Source organism: Chelonoidis abingdonii, chromosome 10 (genome assembly GCF_003597395.2).
Source record: "Chelonoidis abingdonii isolate Lonesome George chromosome 10, CheloAbing_2.0, whole genome shotgun sequence".
NCBI lineage: Eukaryota > Metazoa > Chordata > Testudines > Testudinidae > Chelonoidis > Chelonoidis abingdonii.
In genome coordinates this window covers 26,482,679-26,509,993 of record NC_133778.1, presented here as the reverse complement: position 1 = coordinate 26,509,993, position 27,315 = coordinate 26,482,679, and the positions used below count along the sequence as shown (strand labels likewise).

The window sequence follows — 27,315 nt, the reverse complement described above, 5'->3', positions numbered from 1 at the left end:
CCCAGAACCACCCGTGACAATAATGATTCAACCCAGAATTCCAAGGGGTGGGGGAGACTGCGGGAACTATGGGATAGCTACGGAAGAGCTACCCACAATGCAACGCTTCAGAAATTGACGTTAGCCTCGGACCATGGACGCACAACACCAAATTACTGTGCCTAATGTGGCCGCATAAAATCGAATTTATAATATCAGTTTTATAAAACCGATTTTAGCTAATTCGATATTATCCTGTAGTGTAGACGTGGCCTTAGACATGCCTCAGTGCCACGTGAAAGTCAAAGAACTTTGGCAGGCATACCAGAAGGCAAGGGAAGCAAACAGTCATTCTAGTTCTGCACTGCAGATATACCACTTCTACAATGACCTGCATGCGTTTCTCGATGGCAATCCCACCACTGCCCTCAAAAGTAACCATTGCAAAATGGCCTGGAAACATCATTGTATCCCTTCCCCCTCCCCCAAATGTTCCAGGAGGCAGGGGAGTTGGGGAGTACAGTATCCCTTCTACTCAACAGTGGAGGAGGATACTAAGAACAAAAGGTAGCTATTCAAAGACCTTTGATGGGCAAGACTGTGTTTTTACAGATAAGCTGACTTGGTTTCTCCCCTCCCAATTTTATCACACCACATGTCCAAGGCTAAATTATTTTCCTGGTCTTTGTTTCTGTGTGTTTGGAATAAATAAAGAACATTTAATTATCAAAACTCTGACTTTTATTGCACAAACGTGGGCTTTTTTTGTGGAGGGGGGAAGGTACAGGGAAACTGATGCAACAGAGGGGATGGTATGGGAAAGCACACCGCAGCTAAGCAGTGCACATTACTGTGTCTCATTACTGAGATGGATTTTCAAAGCCTCCCAAAGACACAAAGCTCCTTGCTGGGCTCTTCTTACTGCCCTGGTATCTGGCTGCTCAAAATCAGCAGACAACCTATCCGTCTCCAAGCCCCAGCCCTGCAGAAACTTCTCTCCTGTTGCCTTACAGATATTCTGGAGTATGCAGCAGGCAGTGAAAACAATTGGGATATTGCTTTCATTGAGGTCTAACCTAGTAAGCAAATTGTGCCAGTGACCCTTTAAATGTCCCAAGGCACATTTCACCACCATTCTGCACTTGCTCAGCCTAGTGTTGAACTTACTACTGTCCGGCTTCATAAGTCATATGAGAAAGGGGGAGGCTGGGTCTCCCAGGATCACTATTGGCATTTCAATGTTGTCAATTGTTATTCTGCAATCTGGAAGAGTCCCTGCTTGCAGTTTTCTGAACAGAACTGCATTCTTGTAGCCATGTTCCCATTCCCCCCCTGCAACGTTTTGGGCCCCATGAGGCATGCCATGCCCTTCTCAAAACTCCCTGCAGCTAGTTGCACTGTGGGATAGTTACCCACAGTGCACTGCTCTCTGCATTGATGCAAATATTGTGAATGAGGATGCATTCCATTGACACAATGAGCATGAATGGAACTTAAGACCCAGATCCAGAGAAAGTCATAATTTTAAGCATGTGTGAGTCCCATTGAAGTAATACTTACATTTTAAGCACATGCTTAAGTGTATTGAACAAATGAGGGCTTGATTGGGCAACAAGGGGAGTGTACTTTGTTCCATGACAACCTATATTATTTTGAGAGTTATGATATTACTTCTGCAACCATAGTACACAATCCAAGATGTACTCATCTCAATGTTAGATGTATAGATTTTTTTAAGAGAGTGTATGTGTGTACACATGTATATATGTTTGAACCACAAATCACATGGAACTAAATAGCTATAAGCTATATCACTAGAAAGTATTATAAACAACTCATTGAGCTGTTGGGATCATAGAATATCAGAGTTGGAAGAGACCTCAGGAGGTCATCTAGTCCAACCCCCCCTGCTCAGAGGAAGATCAATTCCCAGACAGATTTTTACCCCAGATCCCTAAATGGCCCTCTCAGGGACTGAACTGACAACCTTGGGTTTAGCAGGCTAATACTCAAACCACTGAGCTATCCTTCCCCTCTATAATCTATAACTTGAAAATAATTAACCCTCCGTTAAAATATCAATTGATTAAAATGAAGTCAAATTCTACTGAGGGAAATATAAAGGTGCATGAACTCTGTTAAGTTGCATGTAAAAGTATAGGTAGGCAGACCAAAAGAGAATTTGAAGATCAACTAGCAAAAGACCCAAAAACTATAGCAAAAATTTTCAACTACATCAGAAACAGGAAGCCTGCTATATGATCAGTGGGGCCAGTGGGCAATTGAAATGTTAAAGCAACACTCAAGACAGACAGACAGTCGTTTCAGAGAAACTAACTGGATTATTTGCATTGGTCTTCATGGCAAAGAACATGAGGGAGATTCCCACACTTGACATTCTCTTTAGAAGACAAGTCTGAGGAACTGTCCCAGGTTGAGGTATTAATAGAGGAAGTTTTGGAACAAATTGATGAGTTAAATAGTAATAAGTCAACAGGACTGGATGGTATTCACCCAAGAGTGCACATGTGGACAAGGATGAGCCAGTTGATATGGTGTACTTGGACTTTCAGAAAGCCTTTGACAAGGTCCCTCATCAAAGGCTCTTAAGCAAAGTAAGCTGTCATGGGATAAGAGGAGAATTCATCTCATATATCAGTAACTGGTTAAAAGATCAGAAACAAAGAAGAGAGAGAGGAGTAAATAGCAGGATACCCAGGGATCCATACTGGGAGCAGTGCTGTTCAACATATTCATAAATGATCCAGAAAAAGGGGTAAAACACTGATGAGGCAAAGTTGTCAGATGATTTCAAATTGCTCAAGGTAAGTCCAGAGCAGACTGAATTGTTACAAAGGGATTTCACAAAACTGAATGACTGGGTAACAAAATGGCAGATGAAATTCAATGCTGATAAATGCAAAGTAATGCACATTGGAAAACAATCTCAACTATACATACAAAATGATGTTACCATTCAAGAAAGATCTTGGAGGCATTGTGACTAGTTCTCAGAAAATATCTGCTCAATGTGCAGCAACACGCCAAAAAAAAAAAAAAAAAGCTAAAAACGTTAGGAACCATTAGGAAAGGGAAAGATAATAAGAAAGTAAATATCATAATACCACTATATACATCTATAATATGCATTCAGTTCTAGTCACCCCATCTCAAAAAAAGATATATTAGGATTGAAAAGGGTTCAGAGAGGGATAACAAAAAGTATTAGGAGTATGGACCAGCTTCCATTTGGAGGAGAGATTAAAAAGACTGGGACTGTTCAGCTCGGAAAAGAGATGACTGATGGGGGGATATGATAGAAATATATAAAATCATGAATTGCATGGAGAAAGTAACTTATTTTCTCCCTCACATAACATAAGAACCAGGGTTCACCCAATGAAACTAATAGACGGCAGGTTTATAACAAACATAAGGAAGTACTTCACACAACGGATAGTGAACCTGTGGAACTCATTGCTAGGGGATGTTCTGAAGGCCAAAAGTATAAGTAGGTTGAAAAAAGAATTAGACAATTTCAAGGAGGATAGGTCCATCAATGTCTATTAGTCAAGAGGATCAGGTATGCAATCTCATGCTCTGGGTTTCTTAGCCTCTGATTGCCAGAAGCGGGGAGTGGATGTATCACTCGATATTTGCCCTTTTCTGTTCATTCCCTCTGAAGCATCTGGCACTGATCACTATTGGAAGACAGGATACTGGGCTGGGTGGAACCATGGTCTTATCCACTATGGCTGTTCTTATATATTAGCCTATTACAAACTATTTATAAATGTACCTTTGATATAAAGTGTCTAGGTGATGTGTAATACAAACACAAAAGTGATTAACCAAAAAAAATCCCAACCTACATGTTGTAAGAAGCAGCAAAAAAACTGACGTCTTTTATACAACTTGAACTGGCTCTCCCACTTGGTTTGTGTTGGAACCCAGCATACTAATGGTAAACTACTTTGCCACTCAGGTGGAAGTATTAGTTTGAAGGCCATCTGAACACTGGGTAGGCTCCTGTCATTATTTCAATTACAGAAACACTTGTGCTAAAAATCTTTGTTCAAATCCACTGTGAAAACTCAGACTGTTCAGCAGCCTGCAACATCTTCCCCTCCTTACCTGGGGTGGACTGTCAAAGGGTTGCATAGAAAGTCTGTTATAGACACTTATTTAGGGCCAAAACCTAACTATTATTATATACAAAGAATGATATACATGGTGCACCTAAGTTCTTTATTTAGCTGCATTTCACTGAGCAGACAACAGTTTTTATTGTGTGCCTGTGAAATAATTATGCAAACAAATCTGGTTTTTAATCTCAGAATCATCCCTACTGCAGCCAAGAGCAGTGCCATCATGAGACAGGTGTACATTAAATGAGCAGGTGAAAAATAAATTGGACTGTGCAGAGCCAGAGGATGTTTGTCTTATTGTGAGGTACGTGCGGGTGTGTGCGTGCATCTGTCTCATACTGGTTTAGTTTTTACATGCATTTCTGTGTGGATTAGATATGCAAGGGGAAAATTCCCAAGGAGAAGGGGAGATGACACATGGAAGATTTGAGTTCTTGAAAATTCACAAATTAACAGCCAGTCAGCTGGTAGGACTGTCTCTTCCTTCTGAATCTAAAGTTGCTCATTAGGATAGTGACAAGAAGTGAGTCTAAAAATAAAGTTCAAAAATTGTGCCCTCAAGCTAGTGGGAACAAATGAAGTTAGTGAAATAATGGAGAGACAAGGTGAGTGAGGTAATATCTTGTATTGAACTAGCTTCTGTTGGTGAGAGACAAGCTTTTGAACTTACACAGAGCTCTTCATGTGAAATAATGTCAGGTAATTCTGAAAAGAGGCTGCGTGTCCAGACTTCATTCTCAGAAATGATCTGATGGGGTTTTGCTAAGGATTTAATTTGTTTCACAGCGCACTACTTCTAAGATGAATAAGGAAGACATTTAGTGTAGGGAGAACGGGTAGAAGCATTTCTCAAATGCATCTCCAAACATGTAACTTTATATCTGTAATAAAGGATCTGCTGCCTGCAAAATAAAATGTAATCCCAGCTGCAATGGGGAATATCTGAAATACATCCACTAAACACTACATCAGAGCAAGTTTTTGTTTTCAGTCTTTTAAGTTTTCTAAGTATAAAACTGAGAAACAAATCTCTACGGATGATAAAGGCAGCTATATTTCAGGTATCCTCAAAAATAGTGATGCTTTTTTTTTGGATGGGGAGGGAGACACGGCTTCAGGATAGACATAACAGAAACCTGTCACAAATAGAAAACAGACAAGAAGTCCTTTTATAATGGAGGGAGAATCTTATATGAAGTGAGGAAGAATCCTTATTTTCAGCAAGAAGCTTAGCCTAAACTCTGAGTGCCAGATATTGGCCCCAGTGAAGTCAATGGTTATATGACCAGGCCCTGATGACACAGGCTGCTTCCCTTAAGTCTAGCTGCTTAAGACTCCCATGATCCCAAGTGTCTGTAAGTGAGGCAGCTATGTTAATTTCCCACAAACATCTAAACCCTAAATATAACATAGCTACCCCCATCCCATGAAGTTCCAGATTACATCAGTAGTGCTTATTAATAAATCCATCCATGAAAGATTCATTATCGAAACAAGAGTTAATTTACTGACTGTATCTCAGAGGTTCTCAAACTTTTATACTGGTGACCCCTTTCACACAGCCTTTGGAGTGAGACCACTCTTTATAAATTAAAAACATGTTTTTATAGATTTAACAGCATTATAAATGCTGGAGGTGAAGCAGGGTTTGGGTTGGAGGCTGACAGCTCCCCCCCACCATGTAGTAACCTTGTGACCCCAAGGGGTCACAAACCCCAGTTTGAGAACTCTTGATGTAGCTCTATATCCAGCAGAGAGGGACCATGAATGGGAAGGTTCTAATCAGCCTAAAAAGAACAGTTATACAACAATTTTCATATTCATAGAACTTTTGAAACATTAGCTATTCAATTAGTAACTCATCTTTCTGCTTTTCAAAATGTAGCACCCCAAGCAGACAAATTCTGGCTGCCCTAAGCAGATAAACAATGAGGATCAAAAGTGTGTAGAGAGATTTTCCCTCCTCACTCCATTTTGTGAACTTTTAGCCGAGCACTTCCACTTTGACTCTTCACTGCCTTGAACTTTGTGTTGTTAATTGCAACTGTGCAAAGTGCGTATAAAACAGCCACACTTCTTGGCCAATCATCCCTTCAGATAAAGGTGAAGCGATACCCCTTGGTGTGAGAGGATCATTTAGTCCCCATGTTCATTTCTTCACCTCTCTCCAGAATCTGCCAAATGGGTTCCAATATTCAAAAACAAATTCACTATAGAAACTTGAAGCACCAGGAGTTAAGTTTTGAACACAGCATAGGCCCGAGATTCAAGAAATATTGGATTCCAAGGATCCATCATGTCTTTCTATCAAAGATAAGACTAGTAAGAAGTCTGTCTTGACAGTGAACCCTGGCCCAAATCACAGAAGATCTCAAATTAATCCTCAATTACTGGGAATCAGGATTTTCCAAAGAACTGCATTAATACTAGCGTTGCAAGTGTTCACTAGCTTAGGCTTTCAGTATTATTAGCTCCTTTATAAATGTCATCAATTTATTTTCCTCAAGACAATTGTTTTTTGCTTATGTTTAGATAAAAATAATTAGAAAGATTTGTATTTTCCCCCATTTTACAACAAAAATTGTTGTCTGGGCTAAGAACGTTTTTGCTGGCTTCCAACCTTATCACTAAGGGCTTGATCCAAAGTCCCTTGAAGTTAAAGGGAAATCTCCCATTGATTGCAGTGTTCAGAAGTTATTAAATCCCACTTTCAAGAATCTATGTTTATTAGAATTATTTAACACTCTTAATTATAGCATCTAGACACCAATGCTATAATATTGATTTGGAGTTAATGGGTGAAAATTCTGACATTAAAACTTGTTATACATGTTAAATAATTTAATCTTAATGAATCATTAACGTTATTTAATTTTTTTTGTTACTTCATTAATAGTTGAGTATTTTTCTTTTAAAGCTGAACAATTATGTAAACTTTTTAGTGTCTTTTATTTTTTTGTCTTGTTGAAGGGCACAGGTTTTTAGAAGGCACATGAAAGGAGATCAAGTCAGAGATGCAGACAAGTGCTACATGATGCCAGAAAGTGGTCAGACATTTACAAGAACTGTAATGGTCTCCACTCAGGGTCTGGTTCAGAAGTCGTGGCCTAGTGGTCATGACCACAACCCCAGACTGCCAAGGGGATTGTGGAGAGGAGAACCCGAGCCCTCCCATTCCACCAGCCTCCGTTCCAGGGCCCTTTGGGATACCAGTAACCTGGCAACCAAGGCTACTTAAGGCTGTCCTCCCTGGGCCTCTTCCTCTTGTCCCCCCCCCGGGGTCACCTCAGTCTAAGGCCTTGGCCTGGTAGGAAAATCCAAATAAAAAGAAACAAGAGGGAGTTGCCACTGTCCAGGGCTACAGGATAATTCCCTCTTTGCTTGTATCAGTGGAGGATCCTCTTTTCCCTCACGAAGGATCCCTTTGGGCAGCTGCATCAGAGCCTTTAGGTTTCATGCTGCTCTAGCTATGGGCTGCAGATCTGCTCACCTACTGAATTAATTCAATGCCTTTAAATTCCTTCAGCAGATGGAGCATTTGATGCAGGTGTGGTGGGACGGGGCTGGCTGAGACTAAAATGAGCCCTTAAGCCTTTGTTGCTCAGTGTGGGGTTTGTACATTACTAGGGCAAACAAATGAAAAAAGAAGCCAAGGGATAACTGCAAGGAAGATGAGAGTGATCCACTGTATCAAAGGTAACAGGAAGACCAAGGAGGATCAAAAGTAGGCCTCCAGAGTTTGCCAGGAATTGGTTCTTCAAGCCTTTAGTGGGAGTGGTTTCAGTGGAATGGAGACTGTGAAATACAGATTGGAGTGACTCCCTGAGTGAGCAGATGGGAGGGAGCTAATGCAACGGTTGTAAATGTTAAATGTGAAGGTGAAGGCTAGGACAACAGAGGGAGAGAGAGGTTGGCTCAAGAGGTTTGGCTGTTTTTTTTTTAGTATGAGGATTCAAGGGCAGTAGGGAATAACCCAGAGGAAAAAGGAAATGTTCATGGTGAGAGTGAGGAATGGTGGGGTGGGGGAAGGAGAGATCAAGGTAAATTAGTATGGTGGCTGGCAGGAATTATAATTGAGGTGATTAATGGAGAGATTGGCAAGGGCTGGAGTCAAAAGTGATAAACAGGCAATGGTGGGTTGTGGGGATCTGATTCAATGTGGGTGTTGAACTTCCATTGTTTTCTGAGATTTCCGCCAGAGACAGGCAGGAGCAGAGGAAGCGGATGTGAGATGACTATTTACACCAGTGCACATGCATAATCTTAGTGAAAAGAATGGAATTAAATGTTTGCAGGATTGGATCCTTATGTCATTCTGGACTGATGATCTGTTGATATCTATTGGCTGTAATATACATTATAATCTTTCTAGAAAGTTCCACCCATTTCTTTACTGGTTTGACTTTGTCTTTCTACCTCTTACAAGCAAAGTTTCATTTAGATTCTTACTAAATTGCCCTTGCTTATCCCTGATTTTTTCTTTCTATATGACTCAAATACCACACAGTGTGTTTTTGTAAGGAACCAATAGTTACCATACTTGGGATGGTTTAAAACATTTAGTGGGATTAAAGATCAGTAGAAGCAGTTCTAATTTGTTCTGTACAGAAAGCCAAACAGGTGAAATCCAAATCTTAATACATGAACTTCTGCAAGCAAATGGGATGGAATGGCTCAGAGTTGAAACTCTGGCAAGAGAAGTCATGACCATTTTAACTTGAAGTCCAATGTACATTCTTTCTTGACTTTTTATTTTTGTAACTAGCAGTTACAAAATTTTATATCCAAATATAATAACCAAGAATTTGTGTTGCCTAATGGCAACTGTGTTGTTTTTTTTAAATGTAGCTGAGTGGATGATTGGGAAGCGTGGGGTCTCACTTGTTTGCTCATGTCTAGGTTTTGTTACTGATAGTGCCATTTCTCAAATATGTCACCGAGGTTCCTCAAACAATTTTACATACATGACATTTCTTTATCCTTACAAATCTATTAAATAAAGTTATTACACACTTGCCAGTTCCTAACAGCATTTGATCATTGACTTCCATGGCATCTTAAAATGGCACTAAAACCCACATATAAACAAGACATTACAAATATTGCTGAAATCTCAGTGAGTTAACATAATTCCAAGGCAATGTGTTTTAAGCAGGTTTCATTCATTTTGTTTCTTATTAACCCTAAGCTTTGCAAATCTTGCAACTAAAACAATAAAATCCATGACTGTAAGCCAATCAGCAGCTAAATGTGTTAGATGTGTCACATTTATTATTAATGTGACTACATTCTATGTAACAGCAACAGTGCAGGCAAGTAAGGGGTTGCCATGGAGATAAGTTACTCAAGATGCAGCTAAAAATACTCCCCTCCTCTCTTACTGTAATAAATATTGCATTATATGAAAGCTAACGATGATATCAAATGCCATCTCTCAACACATTTCCTGCTGTGAGCATTATGGCGATCTAATGGATTGCCTGATGGTCACATTGAATTTGTCATTTGTGTATGTTCAACTCTTTTTTTTTCTCTCTCCAAATGGGTTCATTATTACATTGTGAAATGTTGGAAGACAGCTGTTGATATTATTAGGACACAATATTACTCCCAACTCCTGGGTACATTTCATACACCAGTGTCATTTTGTGGATTTAAGCTGCTGTCATAAGAGGAAACAACAGCCAAATTGAAAAACAAACATATGGAAATGTTATAATGACTTCTGAACAAGGTGACTGGGACTTCTTAAGCCCTGGTTCGGATAGCTCTGGTTGTGCATTGTGTCCTGTGTTCATTACACACCAGGTACCTTAAGATTGGGGGGAGGGAAATTGACTTTGGCTGTTAATCAGTGTCAGAAATATTCTCAAATATTCTTTTGGAAGATCCTTTTAGTTATATCTTGGGTTTCAAGTAGCTAAGACTTTAGATGATTTATCTGAAGAGGAATAGACTTTACAACATTCAGAATAGACAAAAACAATCATGTTAATTGACGTCAATAGAAAATTTTTAAATCCTGATACTTCATATAAAGTAGAACTTCTTCATGAGACTCAAACAAGCTAAAAAGGAGAAAACCTTTCGTTATAAAGATGAGTCACTCAACTTGAAGATGCCCCAGAAATAAAACACTTAATGCAGTAAGGAACATAAACAATCCATCCCCACTTTTGTCTTGCGATCTTGTAACTTTTAGTTACTTCTCTTTTATGATCTCTTGGGGATACTTTTGATGCTCACCCCTTAATTTATCTTCTTTGTAAATAGGAATGCTTCATAGGATCATTAATGTTAGAGATGGAAAAATCTAGTAAGTTATCCTATTTATTGCCTTGTATCAAGAACAGTTCTCTAACACACAGGCAATGCTTTTAACTACAGTGTACAAATCTCTCCCATTCAAACCAACTCTATTCAAGTCTCTCACATATATTATATGGCTTTGGGGTGGTTTTATTGTTAGTATTGTTTCATCTGAATAATAAACCTCTTAGATGAATAATATTTATACGTGCAAAACCAAAGAAACACTCCTCAAAAATCAAAGAAGAGATCTCTTGACATTTCTTGAACTGCAGGAATATCTCAATTTGTTTAATATTGCAGTGCAAAGTGCAAACAGAAGACTAGCCCATGTAAAGAAACTGATGTTAAGTAATATTCTGCAGTAAGTGATAGATGAATTGACTTCTGGAGGTCATTGCTACTCCATTCTATACAAATGTTCTTCAGATCTACACACATTTTCTCCATTGTTTGAGCTACTAGAGTGACTCATTTTAACCTTGTCAGCAGTCCCCCCCCACGCCCACTCTGTTCAAGTAGCATGATTATTCTGTCTTTTACACTTTTGTCTCTCATCACGGCTTCTTCTTCCTTCTGTTCTGACCCACTCTGCTAATGATTTTACCCATTCCTCATCCATAATTTCACCCATTATTATATAAAAAGATACAGCACCAACATTTACACGCTAAGCTCCATTGCTCAGTCAGGCCCTAAGTCAGGAAAGCACCTAAGCACATGATTAAGTTTAACCTTATTTAGAACATCCTATAAGCATATTTAAAGTTAGAATTGTGCTTAAGTGCATTCCTGAATAGGGATTCTTTTCCTCAATCTGATATCCTTTGATTGTTGCATCCAAACCTCCTCCTTTGTCTAACTGCATTTACGTGAGTGCAAAGGTCTATTTGCTTGGACTCAGTTGCTGGACTCAAGCTCAGCATACAAGCTCCACATTCTTATGTGTCTCCAATGAACTAAACCACACTCTTGGTGTCATATAAATACTTCTAGTAGAAATAATTAACACATAATTTAGCTCATGGTTCAGGAAATCCTGAATTTGATGCTCTCCACCATATGTATGCAGTTTGTATGCACAACAAACCTGTGGCCTATGCATGAATGAAACTGTAGTCTGGCCCATCTAATACATTGAATAAACTGTTTCTTAGCAGTTTCATGCTTTGTCTTGTATAAATCTGTTTATTTCAGCTTATCAAGTGTGATACAGCATGGCCAGAGGGCAGCATAAGAGTGTTAGCAGGGGGCCTTATTCCCTGCCAAGGGAGGAAGGTTTGCTTTAGATTAACTAGAACAGCTGTGGCCAATTAGAGCACCTGACTTCAGTTAGAGCACCTGACTCCAGTTAGAGCACCTGACTCCAGTCATGGGATATAAACCCCTGCTTCAGTCAGACAGGGTGTGGTAGTTGAAGGAGAAAGGTTGGATTGGAGCAGAGTACAGATTGCAGAAGAGAAGAGTTTGTCCAGAGAGAAATAGAAGGTTTGGAGGAGTGCTGCGGTGGATTGGGAAGCCCAACAGAAACCCTAGGTAAGGGGCACCAGGCTTGTATAGAAGAGAGGCGAGAAGCCCTTCACAAGCTGACGGGTATGAGAGGGAAGTAACCCAGGGGAAGAAACCGCTAGTCAAGTGGTTCACCACAACCCCAGGGCCCCTGGGTTGGGACCTGGAGTAGAGGGCGGGCCCAGGTCCCTCCCTCTCCACTCCCCTCCTCCAAGGACACTAGGGGAGTGATTAAGAACTGGTTCAGAGGCAAGCAATATCACCCTGAACCTACCCCAGAGAAGAGAAAGCGCGAGACCCAGAGAACAATACCGGCAATTTGCCACACAAGATATAATTGTTTTCTTATTTTTTAATTACTCCATTGACTTTAGGAATGTTTACTGCAGGTTATTCAGTACTTATTTATTTTTAAATGAAAAATTGTGCTTCCTGTATGGATTTTTACAAGCATTCCAGCACCAGTAAAAGTCTATAGCTTTTTCAGAAAATTTAGCTTTATGTGGTTTTAAGTCTGTATAACACACAGACTCATTGCCTAGAAAAATCACTCTCATTGTTCACACCCATTAAAAAAGTCATAATCCCATCCTAATTTGGTCTAAACACACTCACGTAAAGGATACTTTTGCTGTATTAGCCATTTTTCTAGTTTGCATGTAAGCTTGTATTTATTCTATAGCTATTTACCATATAATGAACTAGAGGGGAAAAAACAAATGCAAAATAAATGTGTTTAGTTTTAGTCCTAAGACTTCATTAAGATACTCCTTCAAAAAACAAAACAAAAACATTAAGATAGAAAGACGATTGTAAATAGCTATGCAGTCATTTAAAGTAATATTATGAGAACACTGTAGTCACAAAAATAAATAAAAAAAAAAAAAGCCAAATGTCTAAAAGAAAGGAAATTAGACAATGGTGGTTGAAATCCAGGACCATCATTACACCTGGTATAGGACAGTTAAAAAACACCACCACACACACACACACACACACACACACGAAAAAACCTAAATGAAAAAGTCTAGAACTAGTCAAATTTTAATTCTGAGCTATTACCCTTGCTTTTCCTCCCTTTATTGGAGCTATTTCCACTCACTGTGACCTGAAAGGAAAATACAGCATTGGTGAGCAGATACTGGAATGCTGTGTGCAGTTTCAGTATTCACAATTTAAGAGAACATTTATATTTTGGAGAGTCTGCAGAAAACAGCTACTAAAATGGTTTGATGGAGCTAGGCTGTTCTCAGTGGTGGCAGATGACAAAACAAGAAGCAATGATCCCAAGTTGCAGTGAGGGAAGTCTAGGTTGGATATTAGGAAACATTATTTTACTAGGAGGGTGATGAAGCAGTGGAATGGGTTACCTAGGGAGGTGGAGGAATCTCCACCCTTAGAGGTTTTTAAGGCCCGTCTTGACAAAGCCCTGGCTGGGATGATTTGGTTGGTGTTAGTCCTGCTTTGAGCAGAGGGTTGGACTAGATGACCTCCTGAGGTCTCTTCCAACCCTAATATTCTATGATCCAAAGCTAAGGATTAATGCAAGTCTTTTCATTGACTTCCATGAGCTTTGGGGCAGGCCTTTACTTCCTGTTGTTAGAACAAGAAGTAATTTTACTTTCTCAGCCATTGTTATAGGGTAACTGTTGATAAGCATTCACTTTTAATGATGGCCACTGTAATACTGGATGGACAAAGTTATTCTGTAGAAGGAAGAACATTGCCGCACCATGGTGTTATGTCAATATATAATGATTACTTTTGATGGTTCAGTGTCATCACCTACTGAAAGAATGTTATAATGATAGAAAAGGCTCACACTGAAATATCACGATAGTTTTTTTTTCTGACTCTCTACAACTCCTTTTAATGACCAAGTTGATTGCTATGTGCTAGCACTTGGATACCAATAATGTAAATCAATACAGTCAAACACACAGGCTTTGTGAACATCTTTTTTTTGTATTTCTGACAGTGCCTGTACAGTAAATGTAATTACTTTAAGGTGTGATTTTAATCTTAGCTACTAGTAGGTTAAAAGAATCTTCTTGCTTGAACCTTTCAAATCAGTACCCTGCTTTTTTGCATGACACTATGCAACAGCAAATTTTGAATTCACAAGTACACACCGAGTGAAGGCAGATGTGCCATCACTAGGAGGAATGATGTATAATTATAGTGCCCTTGCAGTCCACTATCAGTAAGCCTGGCTGCAGCATGAGTCTCATTTCATGGTTGGACTAAACTTCTGTTATTACTACTTGTCAAAAGTAGTTATCACTATGATTCCCTGAGGAAACATTCTTACTGATCTAAAATGTCTTTACAGAGTGCAACATAATCATCCAGTCTGAAAAAAAACATACAAATCTATTTGCCTTAGGATATTACATGCTTGCTAACTTGTCACTGCTGCATTTAATGGCATTACCTAAAATGGTGTACAGGTGTACTTGTCACTAACACTTTCTATTAAAGTAGCAGCGACTCAAAACCCTAAAGAAAATGTAAATACATTTTGGAAAAGTGTTTTCAGGACTAAATTGCTCTAAGAACAAAACAATTACCTGTAGTCAGAACCAAACAAGTAGGGAATTGTGGGGAGGGCAGGGAAGGAGGGAAATAACCTTATTGCCATACTGTATCTGAAGGTGCAACTATAACTAGTCTTGGGACTGTTAGCCTAACAACATGAAATGTTCACTACAAATATTAAACATAGTTACAGTGGGTGAGAACCTGGCCCCATTAAAGCCCTCACTTGACTTCAATGGAGCCAGGATTTCACCCTTCATGTGATCAAACCAATTCACAATCACTACAACCCAGATTCAGCAAAGCACTTTAGCATGTGCATAATCAACTAGGTGAGTTGTCCCAGTGACTTCAGTGGAACTATTCACCTGCCTAAGTGAGTACACACTGTAGTGCTGTGAAAGTAGAATTAATTATATTGTAAAAATAAGAATGGATTAAAGAAATGTTGTATGTACCTTTAAGCAGAAATAAGAAATGTTCAAATACAGGTGCCAGAAAAAGAAACATTAGGCATAAACAAGGGTGCTAATGGCGAAACATTAACAGAAGATCGGTAATAGTTAGTAAGGAAATAAAATATGCATGGCTAGCCCAGGTAAATTTATCAGATTCTGCTTCCTTTGTTATCTTGCTAAGTGCTCCCCCCCTTTTATCTGTATAAATAAGATAGTTTGTGTCTTGTATGGTGCTCACATTATCTGGGTGTATTAGCAGAGAGCTGTGCTAATAAAACAGAGTGGTCTGACAAACTGAGTCCTGAGTCTAACTTTGACAGTGCTTTGATAGATCAGGATCAATGATTGTTAGTCACATGTTCCTTATCTCGATAAACTCCTTGAGTTGCAGGCATATTCACTAGCAAGAAGAGTTATGAAAAGGACAGTGGGTTAATTCGTCTCTGGCTTACATTTCTTGCAATTATTATTATTGGACCAGAGTATCCCCTCCTCCAGAAGAAGGCCATGGGAGACAGTTTCCGAAATATTTTTCTATCAGTAGGATTTACCCTTGCAGAAGGAGGCATTTTAGGTTCCAGATCTTGCAGAGTCCACAACATGTCCAGGTCGGACAGGGCCAACTGTTCAGAAGTCACAAAAGTTCATTCTAGGGATGAGACTGCTTGGCTACCCCTCTAGTTCACTAGCAGTGGGGCTGTAGTGCAGGAGCCCTGCTGGAGCTTCTCCTAGTGGTGGGGCAACCCCTGAAAGGTGAGGTTTTCACAGCAAGGCATGGGCTCATAGACAGGCGAGGGATGGGGGTGCGGTTGATGAATCAATAGATAAGTGACTGAGCATAGAAATTAGGAATTGTCTGTTTAATTCCATGATTGTCAGATAGAGATGGTTTCCCTGCCCCGGTCTACTGTGTTGGTATTTCTTTAAATGAGATGACTAGTTGTTCTAGTCTTTTTGAAAGAAGGGACCTAAAGCAGGAGAGGCATGATGTATGTAGTCCCTTTGAGGTCAATGGAGGTGGGGGTCAGTGCAGAATTTGGTTCATTTTGTCTAATTTACTCTTCAAGTAGGCACAACTGGTCTGAAACATACTCAAGGAAACAAAGAGAAAAGAAAAAAAGAAACACTAAGAAGAGGATAAGACACCAAAACTTGAATTTTAGTGGGAGTTCTGCACTCAAAATGAATCTCAGGATCTGGCCTTTGTTTACAAGCTAGACAAAATACCCATATACTGCTCTAGCTGTCATATTGCTCCTTTTCTGCTGTTTTGTTTTTCCTCTGTGCATATGATCCAACACAAAGGGCTGTTACACAGTTTCTTGTATAAACATGAATAAAGGAACTTGCAGCTGTTAGGCTAGAATTGAGGTCTTTTAGTTTTGGATAGCAGAAGGCATCTTGTAGTTTGTTCATAATGCCTGTCCTATAGTCTCAGTTAGGCTCCAGTTCATCAAAGCAGTTACACATTGTGCCTAACTTTAAGCACATTAGTAGTACCATTGAACTTCATGTGAGTAGTCTGCTAAGGGTGTCTGAGTGCTGAGTGAACAGGGATAGGCTTAATCATATGGTTTACAAAGTGTGTAATTCTCAAACTTTCTCCCTAATCTCAACCAAAAAGAAACAAGAGTCAAGGCTACATGATACCTGGTATGGTGAAGTCCCCGCCTTCCCCCCTATACCACTCCTATTCATTTACTGGTGCTTGGCCATTTCTGCTGACTTCGCACATAATCCAACACCTGCTGAAATTACCTGGAGACTTTATTTTGACTTTGGATCATATCCCTGAAGCATGATTTTAAAATCATGTTTTTTATTCCAATTAAAATTAAATTTTATTTTGGAATTATACTGTGATAGAAGCTCAGCATCACGTAGAATAAGGCCCTATATTAGCATAATGTCACAGAAATCAGGAGTAGCATGTACTGTTAAAGCACTTCCTTTTTATAAAAACATATACTTCGAGTTGGTGGGGATTTTTTCATCAGAATGATTTTCTGATAGAAAATACAATTTGTACAAAATTTCAATTTTGCTGCATATTTTTGATTTTTTTCCAGAAAAAACAAAAGATGATATTTTGCTTTGGCTTGGTTCAACCTGAATTGGAACACTTTGTTTTGTTGAACTGACCCAAAACATGTGTTTCATGTCAGATCAATATTTAACTGCACTGCCTATTGTGGTACATTGCCTCATGGAAGTTGTAATTCTGGTCCCAATTCTCTTTTATAGGCCAGGGTTCTTGGAAGACTACATTTCTCATAATTCAATGCAAACTCTCCTCTGACCAAGCTAGGCGATGCATCACGGGATATATAGTCCTGCTAGGACTCAGTCCATAGAATGGTGGTGGCGGAGGAGAGGAAATTAAGTTCCTGAACTACAATTGTAATGGGGGGGTGTGTCAGTTAAAAGGGAAATGTAGATTAATTCTGAACTGACTAAAATGAAGCATTTACTGAAGTGAATAATTTCTATTTGGAATGTTAAAATGCTTTATCTTATCGGAAGTGTCATAACTAAATGTTTTGACTTTTTGGAATCAAAATTGTTCAGAATCTTTCTTCTATGAAAAATTAAAATATTCCAATGTTTCACCTGTATTTGAATGAAAAGAAATGTTGAATTATCAGAATTTCCCATGGGACAGAAATGTTATTTCTCAGCACTAGTACTTGCAGTCACAGCATAGAACAAGTTTAGCGCACTAGGGGTGAAATGCTGAACTCACTGAAGTTAATGAGTTTTGCCCTTGATTTAAATGGGGCCAGGATTTCACTCTGTCTTAAATCTAGTGATGCTATCACAATGAACTTAGCAAATAGAATATCAAGAGAAAATTCTTTGTGAACCTTTATTGAAAAGGGTTTTTTTTGTGCCCATTTTGGGTAGAAAAAGGTTAAAATGCTTTGTGTCAGACATTTAGGTTCTGAAAGATACAAGATATAAAGAGACTGCGCTGATAAAATGAGAAACAGGTTCTTTACAGCAAGCCATATTAATAAATCAAAGTGCTAGAAATGCCTACATAATTTTTTTCATGACCCAGTTGAAAGAGATAGAAATAGACATAGCAGGACAGCCATCCAGAACAAGTCACTGTTTCCGAGGAAGTCGGAAAGGGAGACTGTTGTTTATTCTGATGTTTTGTCGTCTCTCAGGCTTTTAGCTGGAGGCTAGAAAGATCCCTAGGGCCCCACTCCCACAAAAACACTCATGAAACTATCACAGTTGGTATTTTAAATAATGCAAGTCTCACTCTGTTTTTGTCTCTTACAGTAATTAGTGCACAACTTCCACTAAAGCCAGTAAAGTGGAATATTGTAAAAGTGAGTTTCTGGAACTCGAGAGGACAAATTCAGCCCCCCGATAAGCAAGTAAATCACCCACTGAAGTCAGTAAGAGTTCTATTTCCTTATGCCAATTATGAATTTGGTGCTAGATGCATGGTAATAAAATATTCACTAGGTGCAAAACCTCCCTTACCCACTGCTCTGAAACACAATTTGAAGTACTGCATGATGAAGGACAATTGTGAATCTGCACATATGTTTTCCACAGGATTTCAGATCACTTCCAGGATATGTTCAGAATACTTGTATATAAATACAAGCACACCTAGGGAAGTCAGGTGATCTGGTTTCTATTGCTGGTCTTTCCACAGAGCTCCTGTCTGATCCTTCATCTTCACATAACCTAATCTCTGCCTGTGTGTCTCTGTCTGGTTTTTCTAGGGCCTTAATTCAGGAAAGTACTTAAACTCATGCTTAAATGCTCTCCTGCATTGGGGCCTATGTGCTTATATAGCCTCCATCACTATAGTAACTGAGAACCTCAAAAGCATTAATGCATCCTCACAACCTCCCTTTGAAGCAGGGAAGTATTATTTTCATTTTATACAGTGGTATAGAGTTATGGGGAAGTGAACAGCTATTCACAGTGAGTAGTACTTGACCCCTTGACTAACCCATTGCCTTCTTTGAGACTGTTTTTGGAGTAAGGCAGTAGGAAGCTTGAGTAAATGTAACAGACTCATTGTCCCTAAATGACTTGCTCAGGGTCCACACAGGAAATTCATAGATTCATAGAGTTTATGAGCAGAAGGGACAATTAGATCTAGTCTGACCTCCTGTACATCACAAGGCATTAAATTTCACCCAGATTGATGAAAGCATAACTTGAGTTTTCCTAAAGCATATGTCATAAACAGATGGTTAAGGGTTAATGTCTCTTTTACCTGTAAAGAGTTAAGAAGCTCAGTGAACCTGGCTGACATCTGACCAGAGGACCAATGGGGGTACAAGATACTTTCAAATCTTGGTGGAGTGAAATCTTTGTTTGTGCTGTTTGTTTTGTTCGTTGTTCGCTCTTGGGGCTAAGAGGGACCAGATGTATACCCAGGTTTTCTTCAATCTTTCTGAATCAGTCTCTTATGTTTCAAAATAGTAAGTACTAGCCAGGCAAGGTGGATTAGTCTTGTGTTTGTTTTCTTAACTTGTAAATGTGTATTTTGCTGGAAGGATTTTTACCTCTGTTTGCTGCAACTTTGAATCTCAGGCTGGGGGAGGGAAGTCCCTCTAGTCTATATGAATCTGAATACCCTGTAAGCATTTACCATCCTCATTTTACAGAGAATTTTTACTTTTTTCTTTCTTTAATTAAAAGCTTTCTTTTTAAGAACCTGATTGATTTTTCCTTGTTTTGTAATCCAAGGGATTGAGTCTAAACTCACAAGGGATTGGTGGGGGTGGGGGGAAAGGAAGGAAATGGTTAATTCCTCTTTGTTTTAAGATCCAAGGAATTTGGATCTGTATAGCTTCACAAGGCAACCCAGGGAGGGGAAAGTCTGGGGGGGAAAGGAGGGGGTATGGTTTATTTCTCCTTGTTTTAAGACCCAAGGGGTTTGGGTCTTGGGTTCCCCAGGGAAGGTTTTTGGGGGAACAGGAAGTGTGCCAAACACTATATTTGGATGGTGGCAGCGTACTAAATTTAAGCTAGTAATTAAGCTTAAAAGTGATCATGCAGGTCCCCACTTTTTGGATGCTAAAGTTCAAAGTGGGGAAAAAACCTCGACATGGTGACACAGCAGTGGGATTGGGTTTAAGAACCAAAGCCAGTGAGGTTTTTTTTCTCTCCTTTCTAGCTGCTTGGAAAGCAGTCTGAGGGCAGAAGTGTTAAGTTTTTTAACAAGGGTCTTTGTTAAGGGGAGGCTCAAGCTGTGAGCCAGCAGACAGCCAGCAAAAGGCATTTACAAGTGAATTGTTTTCTTTCTACCTCTCGGGCATAGCTAGTTAGAAAATCTCTGTTAATCAAGCAGTCAGTAAGCTGCAGAGGGGGCAGCCAGCACAAGAAAGCAGGAACAATGAGTTCCAAGGAAGCCCTTAAACAGGAACGGGCAAGGCTAGAAGCCACAGAGACACACAATGAACATAAAAGACAGATGGAACTAATTAATGCAGAAATAGCCAGGGATGAAGTGGCCCACAAAAGAGAAGGACAAGCCAAAGAGGCTGCCCACAGGAGAGAGATAGAAAGGAAACAAAAAGAGCTAGAAATAAAAGAAAGAGATGGAAGAGAGAGAAAGCATGAACTGGACTTAGCACAGACTAAGCAGGATGGAACAGCCAACCCTAACAACCCTTCTCCAGGTACTGTTCCCCATCCCAGGAAATTTCCCACCTACAAGGCAGGTGACGACACTGAGGCCTTCTTAGAAAATTTTGGAAGGACCTGCCATGTGTACAACATCTCTACAGACCAGTACATGATAGAGCTGAGGCCACAGCTCAGTGGACCCTTAGCAGAGGTGGCGGCTGAAATGCCTAAGGCACACATGAACGATTATGAACTTTTTCAAACCAAGGCCAGAATCAGAATGGGGCTAACACCTGAGCATCCCCGTTGGTGGTTCAGAGCCCTAAGGTGGAAACCAGATGTGTCATTCACTTGACATGCCTACCACATTGGAAAGAATTGGAATGCCTGGATATCAGGAGCAAATGTTAAATCTCTGGAAGAGCTGTCCCTCCTAATGCAAATGGAGCAGTTCTTAGAGAGTGTTCCTGAGGAAATAGAAAGGTACATCCTAGATGGGAAGCCCAAAACAGAGGCAGGGGAGATTGGAGCCAGATGGGTGGAAGTGGCAGAAAAGAAAAAAGCTACTAGCAAGGGGAGTGAATATCACAGGGGGCAAACAGAAAATAAACCCTATCACCCAAGGCAACCCAGGGAGGGAAAAGTCTGGGAGGGGGAATGGTTTATTTCTCCTTGTTTTAAGACCCAAGGGGTTTGGGTCTTGGGTTCCCCAGGGAAGGTTTTTCGGGGAACAGGAAGTATGCCAAACACTATATTTTGGCTGGTGGCAGCATACTAAATTTAAGCTAGTAATTCAGCTTAAAAGTGATCATGCAGGTCCCCACTTTTTGGACGCTAAAGTTCAAAGTGAGGAAAAAACCTTGACAGCATATCTTCCAGAAATGCATCTAGTCTGGATTTGAAGACATCAAGAGATGAAGAATCACTTTACCCCAGTAGTTAGTGCCAATGATTAATCACCTTACTGTTAAAAAGTGGTGTCTTCTTTCTAATTTGTGTTTGTGTGGCTTCAGCTTCTTGCCATTGGCTTCATGTTATGCTTTTCTGTGCTAGTTTAAAGAGCCTTTTAGTACCCAGTATTTTCTCCCCAGTGGTATACTAGATTGTATTCCTGGCACTGCCAATTTCTTGGGCACCCTTGGGCAAGTTGCTTCAACTATCTGAGCCTCAGTTTCCTCATCTGTAAACTGAGGATAAGAACCACCACCACCACCTTTCTTTATAAAGTGCTTTGAGATCTTCAGATTAAAGTGCTAAACAAGAGCTAAGTAATTTTATTATACAGACTGTAGATTATATGTTATTAAATACATTATATTGTAATAGTGTATATTATCTGTTGTGAAATATACATGTTATATAGTCAGTGTTCCTTTTTCATATACTTTTTAAATTCACTTTAAATACTGTAGGACTGTATCCTCCATTTTTAAAAAATATATTAGTGTTTGATATTGTAATCTTATATCTTTTAACAATCTAATCATATATAAAATAAGTTATTAGTCTGACAGCACTACATTGGAACTTAGCATGCTATGCAGCACTCTGGTTCAGGGCTAGGAGAGTTTGGCAGCAGCCAATGCAGGACCTTTGACTAGTTGGCTGTGCAACACATGTATGTAGATATGATCAATCCCATAAACAACTGTACTTTTTCCTAGTGTTCCCCACCCCCCACCAGTTTAAGCAACCAAGTAATAGCTCTTTTACAAGCTGTAGAATATGGAGTAGGCTAAATCTATATTTCACAAACAAAGAAAAAGGTGAAGTGGCTATTGTGAGATGTCATAGAGGATAGACAAGTCAATGAGTATCATTTTCCCTACTCTTAATCAATTGCAGCAACTCATAGAAGCACCCTCAGTAGATCATTCAGGAAAACAGGAGTCAACGTGCTTCATGCTCCAACCTACCCTTGCCTTTGTCAAAAAGGAGCAGGGCAAATCGTGACCCATTCAACCAATGAACGTGAGGGCGAGGTTTCCTGGACTGTCACAGTGTGAAATGGTACAAGAAGCTTGGTCATGAGGGCTAGAGCTCTTTCTTTGCTCTCAGTGTGCTAAACAGACCTTCACCATGCAGAGGACTGTGGGCAACTTTCCAACAGGATTATCTCTTAAATATATTTTTATTATAAAACTTGGGAGATATTAGTCTTTAGCTTGCCACTGCATGTAATATTTTCATTGCTATGCACATAAATGTAACCATTCAATTCCACAGAGCATCAGGGAAGTGGGGCAGCTAAATCTAGTATATTGCATGGAACATTTGTCATTAAGTACTGTATGCAATTCCCTTTGCATTTAGGCTTACATATTTTTAAGTATTTACAACAATGCAATTATGCCAGAATTCCCAGTTTAAAAGACTTCATGAATAAATTGCGTGACTGCTGCCAAACATATTGTATCTGGTACGTCCAGCCATTCTGCAGAATGCACCTCTGGGACACTGAATGTACCAGTACCAAGTCCATAATAGTGTTGTGATGCCTAGATTTCAATGAAAAGTTAGTGGAATAAATCCCTGTTGAAGTAGAAGCTGAGAAACAGCAAAGAAGTTGGCCACATTTAAATTAACATATCACAATATCAGAGACACCACAGTTGTTTCCTTTTCCAAATTTATGGAAAATTGTGGTAATACAAAAACCATTGTGAGCTAGCTGTTGATAGACGTTGAGTTCTTAATGGCAACCACTGTAATGACAGCTTTGTTCAGTTAACAGAATAGGTTAAAAAAATGCCACTCATCAAAAATCTAACCTATCATCTTCCACAAAAGCCCTTTCATGGAACAAACCATACCTGAATGATGGAAGGCAAGGCATTAGCAGCTTCCTCTGGGAGTCAGTTATCATTAGGCATACTGAAAATCACCTTTCCATTCTCTTTCCTGGTCAGGGAGGGAAGTTCAATCTCCAACCCAGGTCTCTCACTGCACTAGAAAACTTCTATCAAAAGCATGTTGGAGGCTGGATGAGTTAGTGGAGGTGATCAGGAAATGCCCCTACTGACCCGTATCTTCTCATAAAACTGTCCATTTTCACCCTCCTCCAAAATAGTCAACTTCTCACTTACCAAAAACCCTCTCAGGATCACCTGACATCAGGGTCTCCTACCACGGGTCACAAAATCCCTCCCATATGAGTTTTCCACTTTCATCGGTGCCATCCTTAGAAAGATATCCTGACTTCGGGGTTGTGGCAGCCTTAAAAATAACCATTCTGAAATGAAGGACATGTTTTAAATAGTAAATCTATGACAAAGTAAGGTATAACAACCCATTTATGTAATTTAGTGCATAATTAAAAAAGTACATTAACATTTGTAGTTAAGTTATACAGCAAAAACAATTTAAATGAAGTCTGCATAAATCAAGAGGATTTGCATTTTGCAGTTGGTTGTAGTTTTAACAGTAGGAAAAAGCTAGATATGTTAGAAGAAGAAATTAGCTGTATATATATTAAAATATGAGTTTGCAAAAAGTCTAAATTTTAAGAAAAGCCAGAATCTTAAAAACAAAATACAAAAAGGGAACCTAAATGAGAATCAGTTCTTGGCAATGGCAATGCTGGTGTTGGAGGGATAGTCTTTTGGCAGTGGACAAAGTTCAAAGATGAAGCTCTGCTACATCAACTTCAGTGGGGCCAGGATTTCATCCTGCATGTCTATGCTGATAGAGCTATCAGATGCTTTCAATACAGCTGATCATTAGGTGATGTTCAGATGCATGTGAGCCTAAATGTAAGTAAGTATCATTCTTTTCTCTTGAGAGATCCCAGAGGAGAATTATGGGTCTTTGTCACCTTAAGGTCTCTTTCATGTGTGCTCAACATTCCACTTTGGGAGGGTTAACAAGGAGGCACGGGTTGAAGAGTTTCCAGTGTGTTCATGATGCTCAGTTTTCTCCACTTGGTCTCAGAGTCAAATAGTGACTTGATGGAGGAGCACAAACAGTGTCTAAACCCAGAGAAGACTGACAGTATGCTGGTAGATTGCTTCCAGCGATCAGGATAATAGCCCTTCTAACTTGTCCATCACTTGTTAATTGAGTTTGTAATTGGGTGCCTTGTAAAACACCAGCTGCTTCTAGATGATCCTAGGGCAGTAGTGGCCAGACTGATCCTTTCACTAACATTATAACATACAGCCTTTATTATAATCATCCTTACCTTTGTCCAGGGCCGGCTCCAGGCACCAGCTCAGCAAGCAGGTGCGTGGGGTGGCCAAGAGGAAGGGGCAGCACGTCAGACTCTTCGGCGACGGGTCCCTCGGTCCCTCTCGGAGGGAAGGACCTGCCATCAAATTGCCACCAACGAAGAAAGCGGCGTGGTGAAGTGGCTGCCGATAGCTGCTTTTTTCCCCCCCTGCCACTTGGGGCGACAAAAACCCTGGAGCCAGCCCTGCCTGTGTCACTACTACTCTACTGAACACTGCACCTAAATTAGCCTAGAAACAAGAGGATACAGACAGCAGTGACCCTCACATTAAGAGATACTTCTTGTTGTGAGCATATAATGTTAGTGCTATGCCAGCAGGAGTTCTATGTGATTCTTCTGAACTACAAAGTTCTAAATTGCTTGGAAGCTGCCTAACTGAGAGACCATCTTTATCCCTGTGTGATAATGCATTCCATCTTGTCATCTACAATATCCATAGTGTGTTGATCTTTGGGTCATGCTAAGAACCCCAAGCGTATGACAAGAGATCTATTTGGGGATGGCCGAGGTTTGGATTTGGGATGGTTATGACATTTTTTAGAGGGATGGACTAGCAATTTAAAGGAACATGGGTGGGGAATTTAATTTGAGGATATGCTGAATTGCGAGGAAGAAGGCTGTTGACTTTCTAACACTTCACTCCCTACTCCTGCCATAAGTTTTGTTTTATTTTAAATTTAGTAGGTTACCTGGAGTCTTGCATAAAAGTCTTCTTTTTCTATGTCTGTATTGAAATTGACGTAAATTAAAATGCTGCTCCATTACGATAGCTGTTCCTTTGCCGCACAAAACAGTGCAAGTTTTCTAATATCTTCTCTCTGCTACAGCTAAACAAGGTAATGCAATTTTCCTTTCGGGATAACATTATTCTGAGATGAAATTAATATGGCCATCACATCATATATGTGATTTTAATTTAACAATTTTGCATATTTAACACATTGTACTAAAAAGGATTGTATGGTAGCTTTTATCTAGCACATTGGCCTTAAGTACTGCCTTAATCAGAAAAGAAGAGAGAAGAGGTTTGTACATGTACCAGGTGTTAATGATAACAATATTATAGCTCTTAATATACTTATTAAAATTTCTGGATTTTAAAAGGCACAGGAACAAAATTATGTCAAGATTTCAGAGTGATGTTGCTAGAAAAAAAAAATCTTAATGTGTTTGTAACACACCACCACTTAACACTGCATTAACATTTATAATATTAGGCAATGCTTTATATTTTTTAGAATATTGCTGATATATGGAAAACATAATATACACTTCAAAAAACAATTCATGCTAATAGCCCATGCAATTTGAAAAATTATCAGCTACATCACAGATTCTAGATTGCAGACACAAATTTTGAGGTATTTATGCTATTTTAAAAAGTAATGAATGAAATAAAATAACCAAAATAGTCACTGGCAGTGGGAATTTGGCTGTTACGCACAGTATTTTTTGTGTTCAGTCAGCTACTTGCAGTCTCAGGTTTATGACTCCCTTGTAGTTCGTACATGTTGCCCTCAATAACATGCTGTGCAATCCCATTCATGTCAGTGGGGCTGCATGGAAGATAGAACATATTTTTGAACTATTAAGGACAAGTCTGTGATTAGCATGTACACAACTGTATGGGTGGGAGGCCTCTCCTGTCCTTGAGCCCCTGCCCCCACGGCAGCTCCCTCTCTCCACCCTGAGCACCCCCCTCATGGCAGCCTCCCCCCCTCCACCCTAAGGTGCCCCCCCACAGCAGCTCCCCATCCCCCACCCTTCGCCCTGAGGCACCCACCCGCTCCAGCTCACCCTTACTTTGCGCACGAGCAACCTGAGCACGCCGTGGCTGCTTCACTTCTCCCGCCTCCCAGGCTTGTGGTGCCTAAGCTGATTGGCAGTACAAGCCTGGGAGGCGGGAGAAGTGAAGCAGCCACAACGTGCTTGGGGAGGAGGCAGGCAGGGGAGTTCCCTTGCATGCTGCCCTCACGCCCTTACTTGCTGCAGGCGGCCCTCCCCTCGCTCCCCTGCCCCAGCTCCCTCCGCCTAAATGCCGGCGGTGACTGGGGAGGCCGAAGATCCGGCCGCTGTGGTTGCTGTGGAAGAAAATGCCGCCCCCCCAAATCCTAGAGCCCTAGGCAACCGCCTAGGTCACCTAAATGGTTGCACCGACCCTGGTGGGAGGAGTGTTTAAGGAGCTTTCGCTTCATGTTCAATGTTCAGCTCAAGGTTCACTTGGATTTGTAGTCCCCGCACTTGGTAGAGCACAGGGACTGCTCATTCTGTGTACCTTTGAGATCCCCATCATGCCAAAGAGGATGGAGGGGAGGGGGTGTTGAAGACATGGCTCCTTTGGCCCAGTCCTCCCTTCAGGATGGACCCTAGTTTGTTCTGAGTGAGCCCAACTGCTGGATCCAATGTGCTTCAAGTCCCCTGGATCTGGGTAGTGACCGGTCATGGTTCCTAGCTCTGGGTCTCCCAGGAACACTCCAAGGTACAGAACCCATCTCTGACATTCTTCTTCAGCAGTGGGATCCCCAGCCTAGCTGTCAGA

At 40.2% G+C, this 27,315-nt stretch overlaps 1 long non-coding RNA gene across 1 annotated transcript in view; it reads right to left on the bottom strand.

Annotated features, from left to right (window-relative positions):
- The window catches only part of LOC116815194 (uncharacterized), a 149,502-nt gene that overhangs the window by 75,488 nt on the left and 46,699 nt on the right, over positions 1-27,315 (bottom strand). The window lies entirely within an intron of this gene.